The sequence below is a fragment of the Carcharodon carcharias genome, chromosome 12 (assembly GCF_017639515.1).
Source record: "Carcharodon carcharias isolate sCarCar2 chromosome 12, sCarCar2.pri, whole genome shotgun sequence".
Lineage (NCBI taxonomy): Eukaryota > Metazoa > Chordata > Chondrichthyes > Lamniformes > Lamnidae > Carcharodon > Carcharodon carcharias.
In genome coordinates, this window is record NC_054478.1 from 29,017,206 (window position 1) to 29,038,930 (window position 21,725).

The 21,725-nt window shown below is 42.8% G+C and overlaps 2 non-coding genes across 2 annotated transcripts; both read right to left on the minus strand.

The window, feature by feature from the left end:
- Positions 1-218: 218 nt before the first annotated feature.
- Positions 219-290, minus strand: trnac-gca. The gene has a single exon. It is a non-coding gene; the product is annotated as a tRNA-Cys (tRNA).
- Positions 291-20,941: 20,651 nt separating this feature from the next.
- Positions 20,942-21,013, minus strand: trnac-gca. The gene has a single exon. It is a non-coding gene; the product is annotated as a tRNA-Cys (tRNA).
- Positions 21,014-21,725: the final 712 nt, after the last annotated feature.

Below are 21,725 nucleotides of genomic sequence, written 5' to 3' on the forward strand. Positions count from 1 at the left end.
GTGAGAATGTGGAAACAGGCTATTGAGCTGAATTATAAGCCATGATCATAATGAATGGTGGAGCAGGCTCAATGGGCCTGCTCCTATTTTCCTCTTGTGGAGCCTTCACAACCCTCTGGGCTGGATGATTCTAAAGGCTTTTAGAAATTCCAAGGATTCACCCATGCTGAATACAAGATATTACACACATTTTCAAACCCTTTTATTTCCATGAATTCAGGTGATACCTGGATTTGAACCAGGAACCTCTTGATCTGCAGTCAAATGCTCTACCACTGAGCTATATCCCCTGACAGGGAAGTTAGCACCTTGACAGTTCAATAGCGGGCATGAACGGAGATTTGGGCAAATAGTCTGCAATTCAATGTTCTTAATAGATTAAAGGAAGAAAGAGATACCAACGGAAACACAGTCAAAGCCAAAAGGTGGAAGAACCATAGAAGAAACAAATGTTCTTGGGAGGGGCTAATGAAGCAGAAATAAATTTTTGGAGCACAAAATTACAAGTTGATGGTCACCCCACAGATTTCAAGCTAGACACTGGCACAGGTGCTTCAGTGTTAACTGATGAAGTGAATTGCTTAACAATATCGCATTAGAGCCATCCTCCAATTGTAAGGTCCAGGATGGACATCACTATAAGTAATAGGCCAACACTTGGCAAGATTATGATGGAAGCATAAAGAAATTGTGGAACCTTTGTATGTGATAAACATCAAGGAGACATCATTACTGAGCAGATCAGCATGTTTGCAACTGAGGTTCGTTTGCAAGGTTGATGAAATTGGTGATGAGCAGCCTAATGAGGTATTCACGAGGAACAAATTTCCATCCCTAATTTCATGCTTAGGAAATCTTGAAGCAGAATATCACAGTCTCAACACAGATTGATAAAGCAGTATGTCTCTTCACAGCAGGAATGGTCTGTAACGTACTCTCAGGAAAAGTCAAGAGTGAGATTGAACTCATGCTAAAACAAAGGCTCATCTCTCTAGTAACCAGACTGATGAAGTGATGTCCTGGAATGTTCACAGTAACAAAGTCCAATGTTTCAACTTGAATCAGGTAACTTGGTACAATTAAACAAGTCAGTAGAGCAGGAGATACCCCCGATGGCATCAATGGATTAATATCTGTCCAAATTAGCAAAAAGCTCCCTCCTCACAAACTTGGATGCTAAATGCATCTTTTGGCAGTTGCCTCTGGATGAAGAATCCAGATTATTATCTACTTTTATCACCCCATTTTGTCAGTATTGTTTCAACAAATAATCATTCGGAATCACTCCTGCACCTGAGATAATCTAAAGAATGATGCCTCAGATTTTGGAAGTTATGGAAGTAGTAACATGCAACATGGATGATATTCTCATATACAGTTCCTCGGAGGAAGAAACATGACTGTCGAGTGAGAGCAGTTCTCAATGTCCTACAAGAAGCAGTTTTGATATTGAATGACAAATATGAATTTGCAAAACCTACGATAAATGTTTTTAGGCCACATTCAGATTCAACTTTTACACATGGATCACGAGGTGCATCAATACAATCGATGAATATTACAATCATTTCAATATGGCCAATGCAGATAATCAGACAATGGTATTGGAGTTATCGACAGACATCATGTTGCACTCTGAGGTGCTTCAATACAATTATAATACAACTATATATATATAATTCAATGCATACATTCATTTTGAGCTGTACAGCCTGAGGGGTCTATACAATTCCCAGTCCCTCGGTGCACTGTGGCAGAAAGGTCTTAGACAGCGACCTTTCCCCATTGCGCCTTTGCGGCGGCTGCCCCAAGCTTTAGTGCATCCCTCAGCATGTAGTCCTGGACCTTTGGAATGTGCCAGTCTGCAACACTCGATCAGGGACAACTCTTTGCGCTGGAAGACCATCAAGATTCGGGCAGACCAAAGAGCGTCTTTCACTGAGTTGACGATCCTCCAGCTGCAGTTGATGTTTGTCTTGGTGTGTGCCCCTTGGAACAGCTCGTAGATTACAGAGTCCTGTGTCACAGAACTGCTCGGGATGAACCTCGACAGAAACCACTGCATCTCTCTCCAGATCTTCTTTGCAAAGGCACAGTCCACAAGGAGGTGAACAATGGGCTCGTCCCCACCACAGCCACCTCGAGGGTAACGTGCAGAGAGGGTGAGATTCCTGGGGTGTTGGAAGGATATGAAGGGGAGGGTCTTTCTCACCACCAGCCAAGCTACACCTTGGTGCTTGTTGGAAAGTTCTGGTGTTGAGCCATTCTACCAAATAGCTTTGACAGTTTGCTTGGGGAACCATCCCACAGGATCCACCCTCTCCTTTTCCCGCAGGGCCTCTAAGATGTTACGTGCCGACCACTGCCTGATGGACTTGTGGTTAAAGGTGTTTCTCTGCATAACTTTTTCCACGAGGGACAGGTGGAACGGCATGGTCCAAATACTTGAAGCATTCCACGGCAGCGTGGCCAGACCCATCCTTCACAACACCGGGGACAGGTAGAACATCAGCACATAGTGACACTTGCGTACCGAGGGTCTACGCACAGCTTGATGCAGCTACACACAAAGGTGGCCATCAGGATGAGAGCGATGTTGGGCATGCTTTCCCCCCCTCCCCTTACTTAGAGGCTTGTACACTGCATCCCTGCGGACAAGATCCACTTTCGACCTCTAGAAAAAGCGAAAGATGGCTCAGGTGATCACCATCGCGCAGGAGTCTGGAATGGGCCAGACCTGCACCATGTACAGCAACAACGAGAATGCTTCACACCTGATGACCAGATTCTTACTCGCAGTGGAGAGGGAGTGTTGCTCCCACATGTCCAGTTTTCTTTGCACTAAAGACATTCACTCCTTCCAGTTTCTAACACATGCCCTGGTCCCTCCAAACCATATGCCCAGCACCTTCAGGCCTTCAGCCCTGACGGTGAAGGGGACAAAGGATTGGTCAGCCCAGTTCCCAAAGAACATGGCCTCGCTCTTCCCACGATTTACCTTGGCTCCCGAAGCCAGTTCGAACTGGTCGTGGATGTTGATCAGTCTGCGCACCGACAGCGGATCCGAGCAGAAGACGGCGACATCGTCCATGTACAGGGAGGCTTTGACCTGACTACCTCCACTGCCTGGGATTGTCACTCCTCTTATCCCTGGCTCCTTTCTGATGGACTCAGCAAAGGATTCTTTGCAACACACAAACAGGACAGGGGAGATAGGGCAGCCCTGCCTGACTCCAGATTTAATAGGAAAGCTATCTGATTCCCACCCATTGATTGAGACTGCGCTACTGATGTTAGTGTAGAGCAGTAGGATCCAATTGCAAATTCCCTCCCCAAACCCCATTTTGGAGAGCACATCTACCATATAGGTGTGCGATATTCTGTCAAAGGCCTTCTCCTGATCCAGGCTGATGAGGCAGGTATCCACACCCCTGTCTGTACATAGGCAATCGTATCCCTGAGCAGCACGAGGCTGTCAGAGATCCTCCTGCCCGGCACAGTACAGGTCTGGTCAGGGTGGATCACCAATTCCAGAGCGGATTTGACCCGATTGGCGATGACCTTGGACAGAATTTTATAGTCCACGTTCAACAGTGAAATGGGTCGCCAATTTCTAATTTCCTCTCTTTCCCCCTTGTGCTTGTAGATGAGGCTGATGATGCCTTTCCTCATAGATTCTGGCATGCTACCAGCCAGAAGCACACTCTCGTACACTTCTAGCAGGTCTGGGCCGATCCAGTCCCACAGAGCCGAATAGAAGTCCGCCTGCAAGCCATCGCTTCCGGGAGTTTTACTCTTCTCGAAGGACTCAAGGACCTTAGTCAGTTCATCAGGAATTAGCGGTTTGTCCAGGCTCTCCCGTGTACTGTCATCTAAGACCTCCGTGATCGAGGACAGGAAGGATTGGGAGGCCATGCTGTCTGTGGGCTTCACGTCATACAATCCAGCATAACAGGATTTGCTGATCCTCAAAATGTCGGACTGCGATGACTTTACTGAGCCGTCTTCTTCCTTCAGGCTGCTGATCACAGAGCTCTCTCTGTGTACCTTTTGGAAGAAGAAACGTGAGCACGTCTCATCATGCTCCACGGACCGGACTCTGGACCGGAAGATGATCTTGGAGGCCTTTGAGGCAAAGAGCGAGGCTTGCTGGCTCTTCACCTCTTGGAGTTCCTCCTTGACATCGACCCCCATCGACTGCAGTAGGAGCAGGTCCTGCATGTTTTTCTGGAGTTGGGACATTTCTCTCTGTTCCTTTCTAGCTTTCTGGTCTCCTTTGAGGATGAAAAACCTCTTGATGTTTTCCTTGATCACTTCCCACCAGTATGTCAGGGACTCAAAGAGGGGTTTCACTGTTCTCCAACCTTTGTTCTCCAACCTTTGTAATTCCTCTTGAGCTCCTCAATGTTGTCTGGAGCCAGCAGTTGCACGTTTAGCTTCCATGCCCCCCTGCCCACCCTCTGGTCTTCCTCTAAGTGACAGTCAGCTAGTAGGAGGCAGTGGTCAGAGAAGAACACTGGCTTGACGTTGGTGGATCTGACTGCGAATGCACGAGACACAAACAGGAAATCTATCCTGGAATGGATGGACCCGTCAGGCCGCGACTAGGCGTATCTACGCTGCGCTCCGTCTGCAGGGTTGCTGAAGACGTCATGTAGCTTGGCATTCTTATCTGTTACCATCAGGGATCTGGACATAGCGTCCAATCTGCTGTCGGCCCTGCTGGATCGTCCAGCCACATCGATGATGCAGTTGAAGTCACTGCCCAGAATGACCGGCCTGGAAATAGCCTGCAGCAGTGGGAGCTGCTGAAAAACTGCCAGCCACTTGGCCTTTTGTGACGGGGCGTACATGTTAATTAACCGGAGTGGAGCGTTCTTGTACATTACGTCTGCTACGAGGAGGCGCCCACCCACCACCTCCTTAACCTCGGAGACGGTGAAGTTGTCTCCCCGCTGCAGAATCCCCAGGCCGGAGGAACGAGAGTCGCTTCCGCCCGACCAGATCGATGGCCCATGGGACCACCATCGTGACCATGGCCTGTAGGAGCTGAGGTGCGGTATCGCACACTCCTGCAGAAACATCAAGTCAGCTTTGACCTTGGCAAGGTAGTCCAAGGTCGCAACACATCGCGTAGTAGATTTAATGCTATGCACATTTATGGATACAATCTTTACACCCATTTTAAAGCATTTAGTCTCTTACCCAACCTGTTGTCTTTGAGGGTTCCAGACCTTTGGTCTGCACCTGCATAGCCATAGTGTTCACAAATTGCCTCACTTTGGATGAGCTGAGGAAACTCTCCTGAACCACCCCATTGGAGAAGTTCTGCTCAGGTGGCATCTGGGGGTTCATGCAAAGAACGAGATTTGAAATGTCCTCTGTTGGAGAAGTCTCTCCGAACCTCTCCCCCTCTGGGGCATTGCTGTTCCCGGCTTCCTGGAGCTGGGGTGTGCTGAGCGCTTCACTGCTCCCAGATTCCTGGGGTTGGGTGTGCTGGCCTTTTCGGGTTGTGGGCAAAGTTGGGGTGCGCTGGTCTCCTCATTGTCTCCAATGTTCTGGAGCTCAGGTGTCTCGTCCTCCAACTCCCTAGAGCTTTGCCACTTCTTCTGTAGGTGCCACCCTTTGCCTTCTTTGTCCAAAGAGCAGCTGCCCTTGTCATCCATGTCGGATGAGAGACACCTCTTGCCACTTGTCTGGGAAGTGGTTTGGTCCATTCTTAGCCCCTTCTTCCTTTTGGCTCTCTTCACCAACTACCACTCCCCCTGCTGATTTTCTGCTGCTTCCTCCTCCATTGATTCGCTTTCCTGAGGAGTGGAAGGTTCAGGGTGCAGTGCAGTTGATTGGCTGTCTGCTGCCTCAATCTTTTCCTCCACCTTGTCTCTTTCTGTGTCCTCCTTTATCCCGCTGTTCTCACTGGGGGCCTTGGTGGTTGGCAGGTTGCAAGTGTCCTTAGTAGTAGTGACATGAAGCATTTCATCTGCTTCCCCCTCGTTGGCTTTGGCTGCCTGTGCATAAGTGAGGCAGCATTTGGGACAGGTCCTGTGGAGGTGACCTGCCTCACCACACAGGTGGCAGCACTTAGACTGTTTGCAGTCCTTTGTCTGGTGCCCTTCCTGTTTGCAGTTCTTGCAGAGGGCGGCGCTGCTGTTGGCCACCACATGACCAGACTTGCCGCATGAGTGACAAAGTTTGGGCTGCCCAGCGTAGACAAGGTAGCCACGGCTTCCCCCAGTAGCGAAGCTGGAAGGAGGGTTGAGGATGGCTCCCTTACCGTCGGTCTTGAGCGTGACCTTAACCTGGCGTTTGCTTGTCCGAATCTGGAAGGCATCTCTAACCTTGGTGTAGCTTCCAACCTTGTCGACGTACCTGGTGAGGAAGGTAAACACATCGGCAGCAGGCACGTGGGGGTTGTAGAGATGCACCATCACCACAGGGTCCCGTTGCAATGGCAGAGCAAAGAACGGCTCCACCGTCAGGATCTTCATCTCTGGCTAGTCTCTCTTCTCCTTGAACACCTTCAGGAACTTGACTCAAGTTGCCACACTCTTGAAAGTCATGTCGAAAAATCCAGCACTGGGGAAGTCTTGCAGGGAGTAGATCTCCTCTGCTTCAAATCCACACACCTTCAACAGGATCTGCTTGATGAAGAAGGCCCGATCCATGGGTGCTCCTCCTTCGCTGTCCTTCACCGTCACCCGAACGTTGTTACGTACCCCATGGTATGGGGCTCGACTGGTTATAGCCATCAGTTCATGACTACACTTGATCTTAGCCAAAAGGCTGAGAAGCGATCAAGTTGATGGTCAGACCACAGATTTCAAGTTAGACACTGGCGCAGCTGTTTCAGTGTTAACTGATGAAGTGAATTGCTTAACAATATCACATTACAGCCATCCTCCAGTTGTAAGGTCCAGGACGGACATCACTAAAAGTAATAGGCCAACACTTGACAAGATTAAGATGGAAGCATGAAGAAATTGTGGAACCCTTGTAAGTGATAAACATCCAGGAGACATCATTACTGAGCAGATCAGCGTGTTTGCAACTGAGGTTCATTTGCAAGATTGATGCAATTGGTGATGAGCAGCCAAATGAAGTACTCATGGTGAATGAATTTTTGTCCTTACTTTCATGCTTAGGAAAGCTGGAAACAAAATATCGCATAAGTCTAAATGTAGATTGCTAAGGCAATATGTTTCCCCACAGTGAGAAAGCTCTGTAACCCATTCTCAGAAAAAGTCAAGAGCGAGACTGAATACATGTTAACACAAGGGGTCATCTCTCCAGTGACCAGATCGATGAAGTGGTGTCCTGGAATGTTCACAGTCCCAAAAAACTTTTCAATTAGAATCAGGTAACTTGGCTCAATTGAACAAGTCAGTGGAGCTGAAGATACCCCCAGTTTTGACCGATGTAGTTGGTAAAGCTGAGTTATTCAAAAATCCCAGAGGTAAACTTTAAACAACTGTCATAACCTATAATTTTAAGTGTTATGTTTGAGATGCGACTCTAAATTCAGGAATCAGACCATCAGTTCTTGAGAGGTTTTATATGAAACTAAATGAAACATTTTGTTAAGTTACAACACATTAAGCACATATACATGGCTAAAAATGACAACTATCTTAAGTTTCAACAAATTCCCAAACTAACATCCATTAAGTCAACAGCAGCTCATCGGCTGAAGCAGACACCAGGCAAAGCATCTTCACCTTATGAATTCAGAATGAGGCTCTTTGCACTTTGGTTCCTGTGGAGGCATTTGGAGGTTTACAGCTGCCTTTGATCTCACATTGCTTGCACACACAAAACTGCTGAAGCTATATCTAGCACCGCTCATTGAATGTAAATTCTCACTGTATCACCAGCCTCACTGAACTCCTCCTTTTAACAATAAAACCCTTTTCATACCAATGTTATTAGGAATACGAAAATATTGCTTGGTATCTGCTAGATACGTGGTAGTTTTCACTTCTTGAATGCTCTATTCCAAAAATGTAAATACACGCTATCTCTCTTACATATCAAAACTAGTACACATCAAAGCACCCAGACTAGCTGGCTTTAATCTAATTAAAGCACACCCACAGATTATACCTCTATTTTAAAAGAAAAATGTTTTCCAATAATATTATATGCATTAATAGCTTCATGACATCCCCCTCCTTATCAGAAAGTGAACCTTCATAATTCTAAAAGACGGCTTTGTTTTAATAGCCCATCTCACACCATCTCCTATCCTTATTACACTATTACAATACCAGATGCAAACATTAACATAACAACACATATATACACAAGTCCTTGGTATCAATAGAAATCACTCCAGTTCAGTGTCCAATTTTTTTCAAATGTCCCATTTTCCTTTAAGCTTCAAACTCTTGATAATGCATCTGCGAACAGATTTTCATTTCCAGCAATTTGTATAATACGTAGATTAAATGGCTATATCGATAGACTCTATCTGAAAAGCCTTGTACTTTTGTCTCAAAATTTGTCCAAAATCTTCAAAGGATTATGGTCTGTATAAACATTTGCTTTTGATGAATTGTTTGCAACATAAATTTCAAAATGCTGCAATGCTAACACCAGCTCAAAGACTCTTTTTCGATCATTGAATATCTTCTCTGTTGTACATTCAGCTTCCATGAAAAATACCCTATTGGTTTTTCAATTCCACTGTCATCTTCCTGTAACAGTGCAGCCCCAATGCCTATATCACTTGCGTCAACGGCCAACTTGAATTGCTTGGCATAATCGAGTACTGCCAAAACTGGTGTCATAGTTAATACAGTTTTCAAACTATCAAATGACATCTGACACTCCAGTGTTCATTGAAATTTCTTGTTCTTTTTTAATAGTTCAATAGTTTGATAGTTTTCATAGTTTGGCTAAAATTTGATACAAATTTCCAGAAAAGCCCACTCATGCCCAGAAATATCAAAACTTCTCTCAGAGCCATCTTCCCATGTCCGATGGTATGACCTAGATACATAACTTGTGCTTTTGCAAATTCACTTTTCACCAAGTTCATCACCAAATTAGCTTCTCGTTGTCAAGTAAATAATTCTTCCAGATGCTGTAAATGCTCCTCCCACATCTGACTAAAAATTATTAGATCATCAATATAAACTGCACAATTGCTGAGTCGTGTAATTACTTTGTTTTTGAAATGTCGCAGGTGTATTCTTCATACCAAATAGCATGGCTTTAAACTGATATGGTCCACTTGGCATTACAAAAGCTTTGCTTTTGCTCTCTTTGCTTTCTCTGACAATGGTACCAATATTCTTTTAGCAAGTCAATCTTTGTGATAAATTTCGATTGCCCCACTTTCTCAATGCAATCCTCCAACTGTGGAATGGGATATGAATCTGCTTTTGTCACTACATTCACCTTTCAATAGTCCACACACTCTTTGTGTTTCATCTGGTTTTGGTACCAGTACAATAGACAAACTCCAGTTACTGCAACTAGACTCAACAATATTATTTTCAAGCATGAAACCAATTTCTTTTTGTGCTTGTTTTAACTTTTCCAGATTTAATCTTTAAGGTTGTTGCCTTATTGAAGATGATATTCTAATACATACATCATGTAAAGCTACTTATTTTCCCAATCTATTTCCACAAATAGGTTTGTGTGACTGAAATAGCTTTTCCAAATAACTTTGACACTTGCTCGGAAGGTAACTCAATTGTTCATTTAAAGTTTTAAACACTCCCTCATTATCTAATTTGATTAGAGAAAAATCAATTTCAGAGTCCTGCACTAACTTATTTCACTCAGTTTATTTTCATTCCTATAAGGCCCTTAAATCTTGAATTTAATGAATCACCTAGTACCGGTAACAAAACTAGTACTTTCTCTCCAGAAACAAAACTGTGACTTTCACTTTGATCGCTTGCTGTGATATATTTAAATATTCCCTAGCCAGCTCACATGTTCTGTTCAATATTTCCCAGAAATTTGATATGTAATCCGGGAGAATAGCTTTGACTCACCAATTTCTCATGAATCAATTTCAGTGGTACTCCTTACCTCATAACCATAAACTAGTTCAGAAGGGCTAAAACCAGTCAATGCATTAGGACTATCTCTAATAGCTATAACAAAAATGCAATTCCCATATCCCAATCCTGAGCATAATTCTGACTGAATGTTCTCATCATAGTTTTCAAAGTTTGAAGCCATTTTCTCAAAGCTCCTTGTGACTCTGAATGATAAACTGTTGACTTAAACTGTTTTATCCCCAAATTGTTCATTACTCCCTTAAATAGCTGTGACATGAAATTTGACCCCAATCTGATTCTATTTCCTTAGGTAAACCATATCTTGTAAAAAATTTAGTTAACTCCTCCCCAATCTTCTTAGTTGTAATATTTCTTAAAAGTTATCGCTTCAGGAAACCTGGTAGACACATCCATTGTTGTCAATAAATACTTATTTCCACTTTTAGTCTTAGGGAAGTGTCCTACACAATCAATCATGACCCTGGTAAAAGATTCTTCAAATGCTGGTATTGGGATTAAAGGCATCAGCTTAATCACTGCTTGTGGTTTTCCTGTTATTTGATGTATATAACAGGTTGTACAGAATTTGACGACATCCCAATGCAATTCTGGCCAAAAAAAAAACTCTCTGTATCTTTTCCGATGTTTTCTTAATTCCTAAATGTCCCACCATTGGAATTTCATGAGCAATCCTCAGAATCTGATTTCTATACTCTAATAGGATAACAACCTGATGCATCTCCTTCCAGCTTTCATTTGCTGAGACATGACCTGACCTTCATGTTCTCATCAAAATATCTTCCCAAAGATAATAATGTACTGGAATACATTTTGCTTTGATTTCTGAAATAGGTTTCTGATATAACTGTTTTAATTGCAAATCATTTTTCTGTAACTCCACTAACCTCTCTGAGTTCAACATTTCAGCTGAAGTGCACTGCATTCCTTCCTCCTGAACAATGTTATCAAATACAGTGCCAGCTAATTCGATTTTGACACCTTCTCCTTGCCTTTGAACTGCCTGCTTATCTTATTTATTTTGCTCTTCCCTATGGGCCTTTGATCTCGTTATAACACAATTAGGAAACAATCTAGGATGTTCCTTGTGTAACACCTCTGTTGAAAACACTTCTACATGCTGCTCAACTACCATAGGCATCAGCCACATTTGCGATCCAGCTATATCATTACCCAGAATAAATTGAACCCCTGCAATGGGCAATTTTTCTACCACTCCAACTATAACTTCACCTGCTTTCCATTTACCCTTTAAATTCACCTTCCACAATGGAATAGATCCATGAACCCCACTTCTTATTACTTTCTCCTGCCGCACTCCCTTTGAACAACAAATGTTATTATCCCACAACATTAAGGATTGACTAGCCTCTGGGCCTCTTAAAATTTTAAATCTTTACCTATTCCAATCTGTACGCATGAACTTTCCCTTCACATACAAAGTCTTTAAACATTTCTGTAACCTGCTCCTCAGAATTCTCCTGAGTAAACTGTGAACACATTCCTACTTCTTTACCTTTCACTGATTCTCCTTGTTTCACCTGTACACAAGCCATTGCTTTCTCCTCTGCCTCAACCTCAGAGCCCACAGTACTTTTACTTTCAGAGCTTTCCAGTGCCCCAACAATTCCTACAGATTTTTCCCACAATCTCCAGCACACTGACTTTGTGTGCCCCACTTTATTACAATGAAAACACCTCACTTTTTAAATTTCACTTCCACCTTCAGCACGTTCCTTTTTATTCTGAGAAAAAAACTTGCTGGGAACTTCCAGCTACTCCTTTTCTTCCCTGACTACCTACGTTCCTTTCACCTTCCCACATCTTATCTTTTTCCAATTTGAAAGGGTGACGAGAAAAAGGTTTAGCTCTCTGCACTAACTCATAATCATCAGCTATCTCTGCTGCTTGTCTTAGAGAATCAACCCTCTGTTCCTCCATATGAGTTCTCACTACTGAAGGGATTGAATCTTTAAATTCTTCCAAAAGAATGACTTCCCTAAAAGCTGCATAGGTTGCCTCTATTTTTAATCCCCGCATCCATAGAACCATAGGAAAGTTACAGCACAGATGGAGGTCATTTGGCCCATTTTGTCCATGCCAGCCCGAGGACACCCAGGTGCCCCTTCTAATCCCACCTTCCTGCACCCGGCCCAGAGCCCTGCAGCTTACTGCACTTAAGGTGCAGATCCAGATACTTCTTAAAAGAGTTTAGAGTTTCTGCCTCTACACCAACCTGGGCAGCGAATTCCAGACACCCACTACCCTATGCATAAAAAAGTTCTTCCTCATGTCTGCCCTACACCTTCTGCCACTTATCTTGAACCTATGTCCCCTGGTTCTAGGGAAACATCCAGCCATAAAAAATACTTTGTTTTACTCCTTCAAACTCAATATAAGTTTGCCCAGGCTGGTTTCTCATATTCCTAAATTTATGCCTATATGCTTTAGGTACCAGATTATATGGATTCAAAATAGTTTATTTCACCATGTCATAATTCACCAACGCTTAATCTGAAAGGGAAGCATATACCTCAAACACACTACCTAACAACTTAGACTGTAATAATAACATCCAGTTTTCCTGTGGCCATTTAATCTGTTTAGCCAACTTCTCAAACGAAATAAAGAATGCTTCATTCATGGGGAATGAATTTCCATCCCATTTTGCAGCCTTAGGAAAGCTGAAAACAGAATATCACATAAGGCTAAATGCAGATTGATACAGTAATATGTCTCTTCACAGCAAGAAAAGGTCTGCAACACACTCTCAGAAAAAGTCAAGATCGAGATTGAACACATCCTAACACAAAGGTTATCTCTCCAGTTACCAGGCCGATTAAGTTGTGCCCTGGAATGTTCAAAGTACCAAAGTCTAAAACTTCAATTAGAATCAGGTAACTTGGCACAGTTAAACAAGTCAGGAGAGACTCCCAATGTCATCAGTGGATGAATGTCTCTCCAAAGTAGGAAAAAACTCCTACCTCACCAACTTGGATGTGAAAAGCATCTTTTGGCAACTGCCTCTGGACAAAGAATCCAGATTGTTAAAAGTAGTTAATAGTTACTTTTATCACCCCATTTGAAAATTATTGTTTCATAAGGTAAACATTCAGAATTGCTTCTGCACCTGAGATAATCCAAAGAATGATGCCCCAGATCCTGGAAGTTATGGTAGGAGGAATATGCATTATGGGTCAAGTTCTCATATACAGTTCCTCGAAGGAAGAACAGGACCATCAAGTGAGATTAGTCCTCAATGTCCTACAAGAAGCAGTTTGAATCTTGAATGACAAATGTGAATCAGCAAAGCCTATGATAAAATTCTTGGGCAACATACAGATTTCATGTGAGGTTTCGACAAATATTGAAGGAGGATTAATTTCCTCAGCAAGAGGAAACATAATGAATGGGGCTGAATGGGATATCACTGCTAAAGAGCCAAGAACCAACAAAATGTTAGGGAATGCCTTCATTGTCACAGAATTCTCTGGTTGTTCCTATGGATGTTGAGTAGAGCAATGTGTTCACAATTTTCACTTTTGTGAATGAAGGTTGGTTTAACAAGATGAGCTTTGGGATTTGAAAGCAGGACCGCTTAATGTACAGGCAAATGCCCTACCACTGATCTGCATGACCTTACATGATCACTTGCTCGCAAAGAGCTAAAGAGCAGATTTCAAGAGAGGATTGGGCATATGTTTAAAAGAGAATAATGTACAGGGCAAGGGGTAAAATGGAAGTGACTGGGATGAATTTGATCACTTTGCTCAGGAGCCAGAAGTCAGCAGAATGGGCTGGAATACCTCGATGAATGTTGAAATCGTTGACTATTCCTCTGAATTTTGGATAAAGGAAGTTGTAAACATTCTAAACATGCATTTATTAAGTTATATTGAAAACAGGCACCTGGATTTGAACCGCAGAGATTGTAAACTTCTTTGAATTCACTACCATTGAGCTACGCTTTCTTACCACGACATATTAGCATTGAACATTTCAACAGCAGACATTGGAGGAGGGTCACCCCTTCAAATTGTCAAGCCTGGGTGACTTTCTACCTTACTGCCAATGTCCCACATTAACACCATGTCCCTTGATGTCAATGGAATCTAGAAATCTATCGACCTCTAACTGAACATTCTGGGCTGGACGATTCCAAAGGTGCACAAGAACTCTGAACATACTTGTTTTTAAACATTTTGTATGACAGAGAATACCTGGATTTTGAATTAGGAACCTCTTGATCTACAGTCAAATGCACTACCACTAAGCTATATCCCCTCAAAACATTGACACCTTGAAAGTACAATAGCAGACAGGAATCAAGATTTGGGCCAATAGTCTGCAGATTCAATGTTCTTATAGATTATAGGAAGAAAGAGATAACAATGGAAAAAAGTCAAACCAAGAAGGGAAAGAGCCACAGAAGAAACAAATGAACTTTGTGGCAGTGGTTAATGAAGTAGAAAATAACTTTTGAAGCATGAAATTACAAGTTGATGGTGACCCCACGGATTTCAAGGTAGACACTGGCGCAGGTGTTTCAGTGTTAACTGATGAAGTGAATTGCTGAACAATATCACATTACAGCCATCCTCCAGTTGCAAAGTCCAGAGTGGAAAACACTTAGATTAATAGGCCAACACTTGACAAGATTAATATGGAAGTATGAAGAAAGTGTAGAAGCCTTATATGTGAGAAACGTCCAGGAGACATCATTACTGAGCAGATCAGCATGTTAGCAACTGAGGTACACTTACAAGCACAATAACATTGTTGATGAGCAGCCTAATGTGATGTCCATGACACATGAATTTCTGTCCCTATTTTCAGCATTAGGAAAACTGAAAGCAGAACATCGATTATCTCTAAGTGCATGTTGATATGGCAGTATGTCTCTTCAAAGCAAGAAAGGTCCATAACTCACTCACAGAAAAAGTCAAGATCACATGCTAACACAAGGGGTCATCTACCCAGTAACCAGGCAGATGAAGTGGAGTCCTGGAATGTTCACAATACCAAAATCTAATGGTTCAAATAGAATCAGGTAACTTGGCTCAATTAAACAAGTCAGTCGAGCGGACGATACCCCCGATGGCATCAGTGGATGAACGTCTTCCAAATTAGCAAAAGGCTCCCTCCTCACCAACTTGGAGGCGAAAAGCATCTTTTGGCAGCTGCCTCTGGACAAAGAATCCAGATTGTTAACTACTTTTATCACCACATTTGGTCATTATTGTTTCAACAATGATGCCTCAGATCATGGAAGTTATGGAAGGAGTAATAATCGATATGCACAACATTCTCAGACACAGTTTCTTGAAGGAAGAACATGACCATCGAATGAGAGCAGTCCTCATTATCCTACAAGAAGCAGCTTTGACATTGAATGACAAAATCGAATTTGCAAAAGCTGCGATAACATTCTTAGGCCACATATAGACTTCAAGCCAGGCTTGTACAAATAGTTAAATGAGAATAACTTACTGGGCAAGAGGAAAGCACAATTGATGGAGCTAAATGGGACATCTCTGCTAAAGAGCCATCCACCAACACTATGGAAGAGAATGTCTTCATTTTCACTGAATTCTCTGGTTGTTCCTGAGCATGTTGAGTTGAGCAATGTGTTCACAGATTTCACTTCTGTGGAGGTAGGTTGGTTTAACCAGACAGACTTTGGAATTTGAACAAAGGACTGCTGAAACTACAGTCAAATGCAAGACGACTGATCTGCACTACCTTACATGATCACTTGGTCCTTGAAGAGCTAAAGAGCGGATTTCAAGAGATGAGAGAAATGGAAAGCAATGAAGGTGAGCAAGACAAAAGAGAGATACGGAAATCTTGTCGCAGAGACGAACAGAACTTCTTCAAGGAGGTAGGCATTTCTTGAAGAGCAGTGGCAGTCAATTAAACACAGAGATAAAAACTAAAAAACTGCGGATGCTGGAAATTCAAAACAAAAACAGAATTACCTGGAAAAACTCAGCAGGTCTGGCAGCATCGGCGGAGAAGAAAAGAGTTGACGTTTCGAGTCCTCATGACCCTTCGACAAAACTCAAGAGTGAGATTGAACACATGCTCCCACAAGTGGTCACCTACCCAGTAACCAGGCAGATGAAGTGGAGTCCTGGAATGTTCACAACACCAAAGTCTAATGGTTCAATTAGAATCGGTAACTTGGCTCTATTGAACAAGTTAATAAAGCTAAAGGAAAGGCAAGTAAGGTCCCCAGAACACAAAATAGGACAGAGTGTTTGGAGGGGGCTAGGAATCTAACTTCAAGCACATCAGATATAGGGATGACAATGAGAAAGGGAACAGGAAATATAGGACTGAGGGTGTTGTATGTGAATGCACGCAGTATACGAAATAAGTTAAATGAGCTTGTGGTGCAGATTGAAATTGGCAGGTATGATGTGGTGGGCATCACGGAGACATGGCTGCAAGGGGATCAGGACTGGGAGCTAAATATCCAAGGCTATACATCCTATTGAAAAGGTAGGCAGGTTGGCAGATGGGGTGGGGTTGCTTTGTTAGTAAGAAATGAAATTAAATCGATAGCAAGAAATGACGTCGGGTCAGATGATGTAGAATCTGTGTGGGTAGAGTTGAGGAACCGCAAAGGTAAAAAAAAACATAATGGGAGTTATGTACAGGCCTCCGAACAGTAGTCAGGATGTGGGGCACAAGATGTACCAGGAGATGGAAAAGGCGTGTAAGAAAGGCAAGGTTACAGTGATCATGGGGAATTTCAATATGCAGGTAGACTGGGAAAATCAGGTTGGTAGTGGATCCCAAGAAAAGGAATTTGTGGAATGTCTACGAGATGGCTTTTTGGAGCAGCTTGTGGTGGAGCCCACTAGGGAACAGGCCATTCTAGATTTATTGCTGTGTAATGAGGCAGATTTGATAAGGAGCTTAAGGTGAAGGAACCCTTAGGAGGAAGTGACCATAATATGATAGAATTCACTCTGCAATTTGAGAGGAAAAAGCTGGAATCAGATGTAATGGTATTACAGTTGAATAAAGGCAATTACAGAGGCATGAGGGAGGAGCTGGCCAGAATTGACTGGGAGATGAGCCTAGCAGGAATGACAGTGGAACAGCAATGGCAGGAGTTTCTGGGAGTAATTTGGGAGACACAGCAAAAATTCATCCCTAGGAAGAAGAAGCATACTAAAGGGAGGAAGAGGCAACCATGGCTGACAAGGGAAGTCAGAGACAGCATAAAAGCTAAAGAGAAAGCATACAATGCAGCGAAGAGCAATGGGAAACCAGGGGATTGGGAAGCCTACAAAGACCAGCAGAGGACAACTAAAAAAGAAATAAGGAGGGAGAAGATTAAATATGAGGATAAAATAGCCAGTAATATAAAAGAAGATTGCAAGAGTTTTTTAGATATATAAAGGTTAAGAGAGAGGCAACAGTGGACCTGGGCCACTGGAAAATGACGCTGGAGAAGTAGTAGTGTGGAACAAAGAAATAGCGGAGGAACTGAATAGGTACTTTGCGTCAGTCTTCACATTGGAAGACATGAGTAACATCCCCAAAGTTCAAGAGAGTCGGGTGGCAGAGGTGAGTATGGTGGCCATTACCAAGGAGAAGGTGCTAGGAAATCTGAAAGGTCTGAAGGTGGATAAATCACCTGGACCAGATGAATTACACCCCAGAGTTCTGAAGGAGAAAGCTGAAGAGATTTTGGAGGCGTTAGTGGTGATCTTTGAGGAAACACTCGAGTCAGGGAGGGTCCCAGAGAACTGGGAAATCGCTAATGTAACCCCCCTGTTTAAAAGGGAGTGAGGCAAAAGACCGGAAATTACAGGCCGATTAGCCTGACCTCGGTCGTTGGTAAGATTTTAGAGTCTTACTGTCTTGCTTGACAAATCTGTTAGAATTCTTTGAGGAGGTAACGAGTAGGTTAGACAAAGGAGAGTCAATGGATGTTATCTACTTGGACTTCCAGAAGGCCTTTGACAAGGTGCCGCACAGAAGTCTGTTCAGTAAGATAAGAGCCCATGGTGTTAGAGGCAAGGTACTAGCATGGATAGAAGATTGGCTGTTTGGCAGGATGCAGAGTGTGGGGATAAGGGGGTCCTTCTCAAGATGGCGGCTGGTGACTAGTGGAGTTCCGCAGGGGTCAGTGTTGGGACCACAACTTTTCACTTTATACATTAATGATCTAGATGAAGGAACTGAAGGCATTCTGGCTAGGTTTGCAAATGATACAAAGATTGGTGGAGGGACAGGTAGTATTAAGGAGGTGGGGAGGCTACAGAAGGATTTGGACAGGTTAGGAGAATGGGCAAAGAAGTGGCAGATGGAATACAAGTGAGGAAATGTGAGGTCATGCACTTTGGTAGGAAGAATACAGGCATAGACTATTTTCCAAACGGGTAGAGAATTCAGAAATCTGGAGTGCAAAGGGACTTGGGAGTCCTAGTCCAGGATTCTCTTAAGGGTAACTTGCAGGTTGAGCCGGTAGTTAGGAAGGCAAATGCAATGTTGGCATTTATTTCAAGAGGACTAGAATATAAAAGTAGGGATGTGCTGCTGAGGCTTTATAAGGCTCTGGTCAGACCACATCTAGAATATTGTGAGCAATTTTGGGCCCCATACCTCAGGAAGGATGTTCTGGCCCTGGTGAGGGTCCAGAGGAGGTTCACGAGGAATGAAAGGCTTAACATATGAGGAACGTTTGAGGACTCTGGGTTTATATTTGATGGAGTTTAGAAGGATGAGGGGGGATTTGATTGAAACTTACGGAATACTGAAAGGCCTGAACAGAGTGGACGTGGGGAAGATGTTTCCATTAGTAGGAAAGACTAGGACCCTAGTGCACAGCCTCAGAGTAAAGGGAAGACCTTTTAGAACACAGGTGAGGAGAAGCTTCTTTAGCCAGAGAGTGGTGAATCCATGGAGTTCATTGCCACAGAAGGCTGTGAAGGCTAGGTCATTGAGTGTATTTAAGACCGAGATAGATAGGTTCTTGATTGGTAAGGGGATCAAAAGTTACGGGGCGAAGGCGGGAGAGTGGGGTTGAGAAACTTATCAGCCATGATTGAATGGTGGAGCAGAGTCGATTGGCCGAATGGCCTAATTTCTGCTCCTATGTCTTATGGACTTATGGTCTCTTAAAGCATGTGATACCCTCAATTGCAACAGTGGATGAATGACTCTCCAAATTAGCAATAAAGCACATTCCTCACCAACTTGGATGCTAAAACCATATTTTGGCAGTTGCCTCTGGACAAAGAATCTAGATTGTCAACAAATTTAATCACCTCTAAGATAAAAGCAAAATACTGCGGATGCTGGAAATCTAGATCAAAAACAAAAATACCTGAAAAAACTCAGCAGGCCCGACAGCATCTGCAGAGAGGAATACAGTTAATGTTTGGAGTCCGAATGACTCTTCATCAAAACTAAGGAAAAATGGAAAAGAGGTGAAATATAGGCTGGTTTAAGGGGGAGTGGGACAGGTAGAGCTGGATAGAGAGCCAGTGATAGGTGGAGATTGCCAAAAGATGTTATAGACAAAAGGACAAAGAGGTGTTGACAGTGGTGATATTAAGAAATTTGCTAATGGGGACATTAAGGGTGTAAAGCAGGATGAGCAAGGGACAGATAGCCATAGTGGGGGTGGGGGTGGAGGGATCAAAATAGGCTAAAAGGTAGAGATAAAACAATGGATGAAAATACATTTAAAAATAATGGAATTGTTTAGTCATTATTGCTTCAACAGGTAACCATTCAGAATTGCTTCTGCACCAGAGATAATCCAAAGAATGATGCCTCAGATCCTGGAAGTAATGGAAAGAGTAATAATCAATATGCACAACATTCTCAGACACAGTTTCTAGAGGGATAAACATGACTGTCAAATGAGAGCAATACACAATATCGTACAAGAAGCAGTGTTGACATTGAATGACAAATGCAAATTTGCAAAAGCGGCGATAACAATCTTAGGCCACATACAGACTTCAAGCCAGGCTTGTACAAATACCTAAAGGAGAATAATTTCCTGGGCAAGAGGAAAGCACAATGGATGGAGCTGAATGGCACATCTCTGCTAAAGAGCCAAACACCAACACAACAGAAGAGTAAACCTTTATTTTCACTGAATTCTCTGGTTGTTCCTGTGCATGTTGAGTTGAGCAATGTGTTCACAGCTTTCACTTCTGTGGATGTAGGTTGGTTTAACCAGATGGACTTTGGAATTTGAACAAAGGACCACTGAAACTATAGTCAAATGCAATGCAACTGATCTGCACCACCTTACATGATCACTTGGTCCTTGAAGAGCTAAAGAGCAGTTTCAAGAGATGGTTGGACATTTGCTAAAAAGAGAATAATGTACAGGGTGAAGGGTAAAATGGATGTGACTGGGACGTATTTGATCACTCTGCTCATGAGCCAGAAGTCAGCAGAATGGAATGGAATGCCTTGATCAATGTTGAAGTTTTTGATCATTTCTCTGAAATTTGGATAAAGGAAATTATAAACATTCTTCACACGCATTTACAAAGAGGCACCTAGATTCGAACAAGACATATTTAAAACTACATTCAAATACTCTACCACTGATCTACAGTCTCCTACCTGACAGTATTAAGGTTGAAAATTTCAACAACAGACATAGGAGCAGGGGGCACACCTTCAAACAATGTAGCCTGCACTGATAATTAATTATATCATGGCTGTCTTTCTATCTTACTGACCATTTCCCACACTAACCCCTTGTCTCTTCATGTCATTGGAATCAAAAATCTATCGTCCTCATTGACTGTATAGCACAACCCTCTGGGCTGGATAATTCCAAGGTTCACAAAAATTCCAATGGTTCATCCATGCTGGATAATGAAAAGCATACAAACTTTCAAACATTCCTTATGAAAAGCAGGGGATGCTTGGAGTTGAACTAAGGACCTCTTGATCTGCAGTCAAATGCTCTACCACTGAGTTACATCCCCTGACAATGACATTGACACACTGAAAGTTCAATAACAGAAAGGAATCGAGATTTGGGCCAATAGTCTGCAGATTCAATGTTCTTATAGATTACGGGAAGAAAGAGATACCAACGGAAACAAGTCAAACTAAGATGTGGAAGGGCCACAGAAGAAAGAAATGTTCTCATTAGGAGGCCTTAATGAAGCAGAAGATAATTTTTGGAGAACAAAATTACAAGTCTATGGTCACCCCATATATTTCAAGGTGGGCATTGGCACGGAGTTTCAGTGTTAACTGATGAAGTGAATGGCTTAACAATATCACATTACAGACATTCTCCAGTTGCATGGTCCATGAAGGACAACACTTGGCAAGAATAAGATGGAAACATAAAGAAATTCTGCAAACCTTGTACATGATAAAAATCCAGGGGTCATCATTACTGAACAGATCAGCCTGTTTGCAACTCAGGTTCATTTGCAAGGTTGATGAAATTGGTAATGAACAGCCAAATGAAATATTCATGAGGAATGAATTTCTGTCCCTATTTAAAGCCTTAGAAAATCTGAAAGCAGAATATCACATAAGTCTAAATGAAAATTGAAATGGCAATATGTTTCTTCACAGCAAGAAAGGTCCATATCCCACTCAGAAAAAGTCAAGAGCAAAATTGAACACATGCTAACACAAGGGGTCATCTACCCAGTAACCAGGCAGATGAACTGGAGTCCT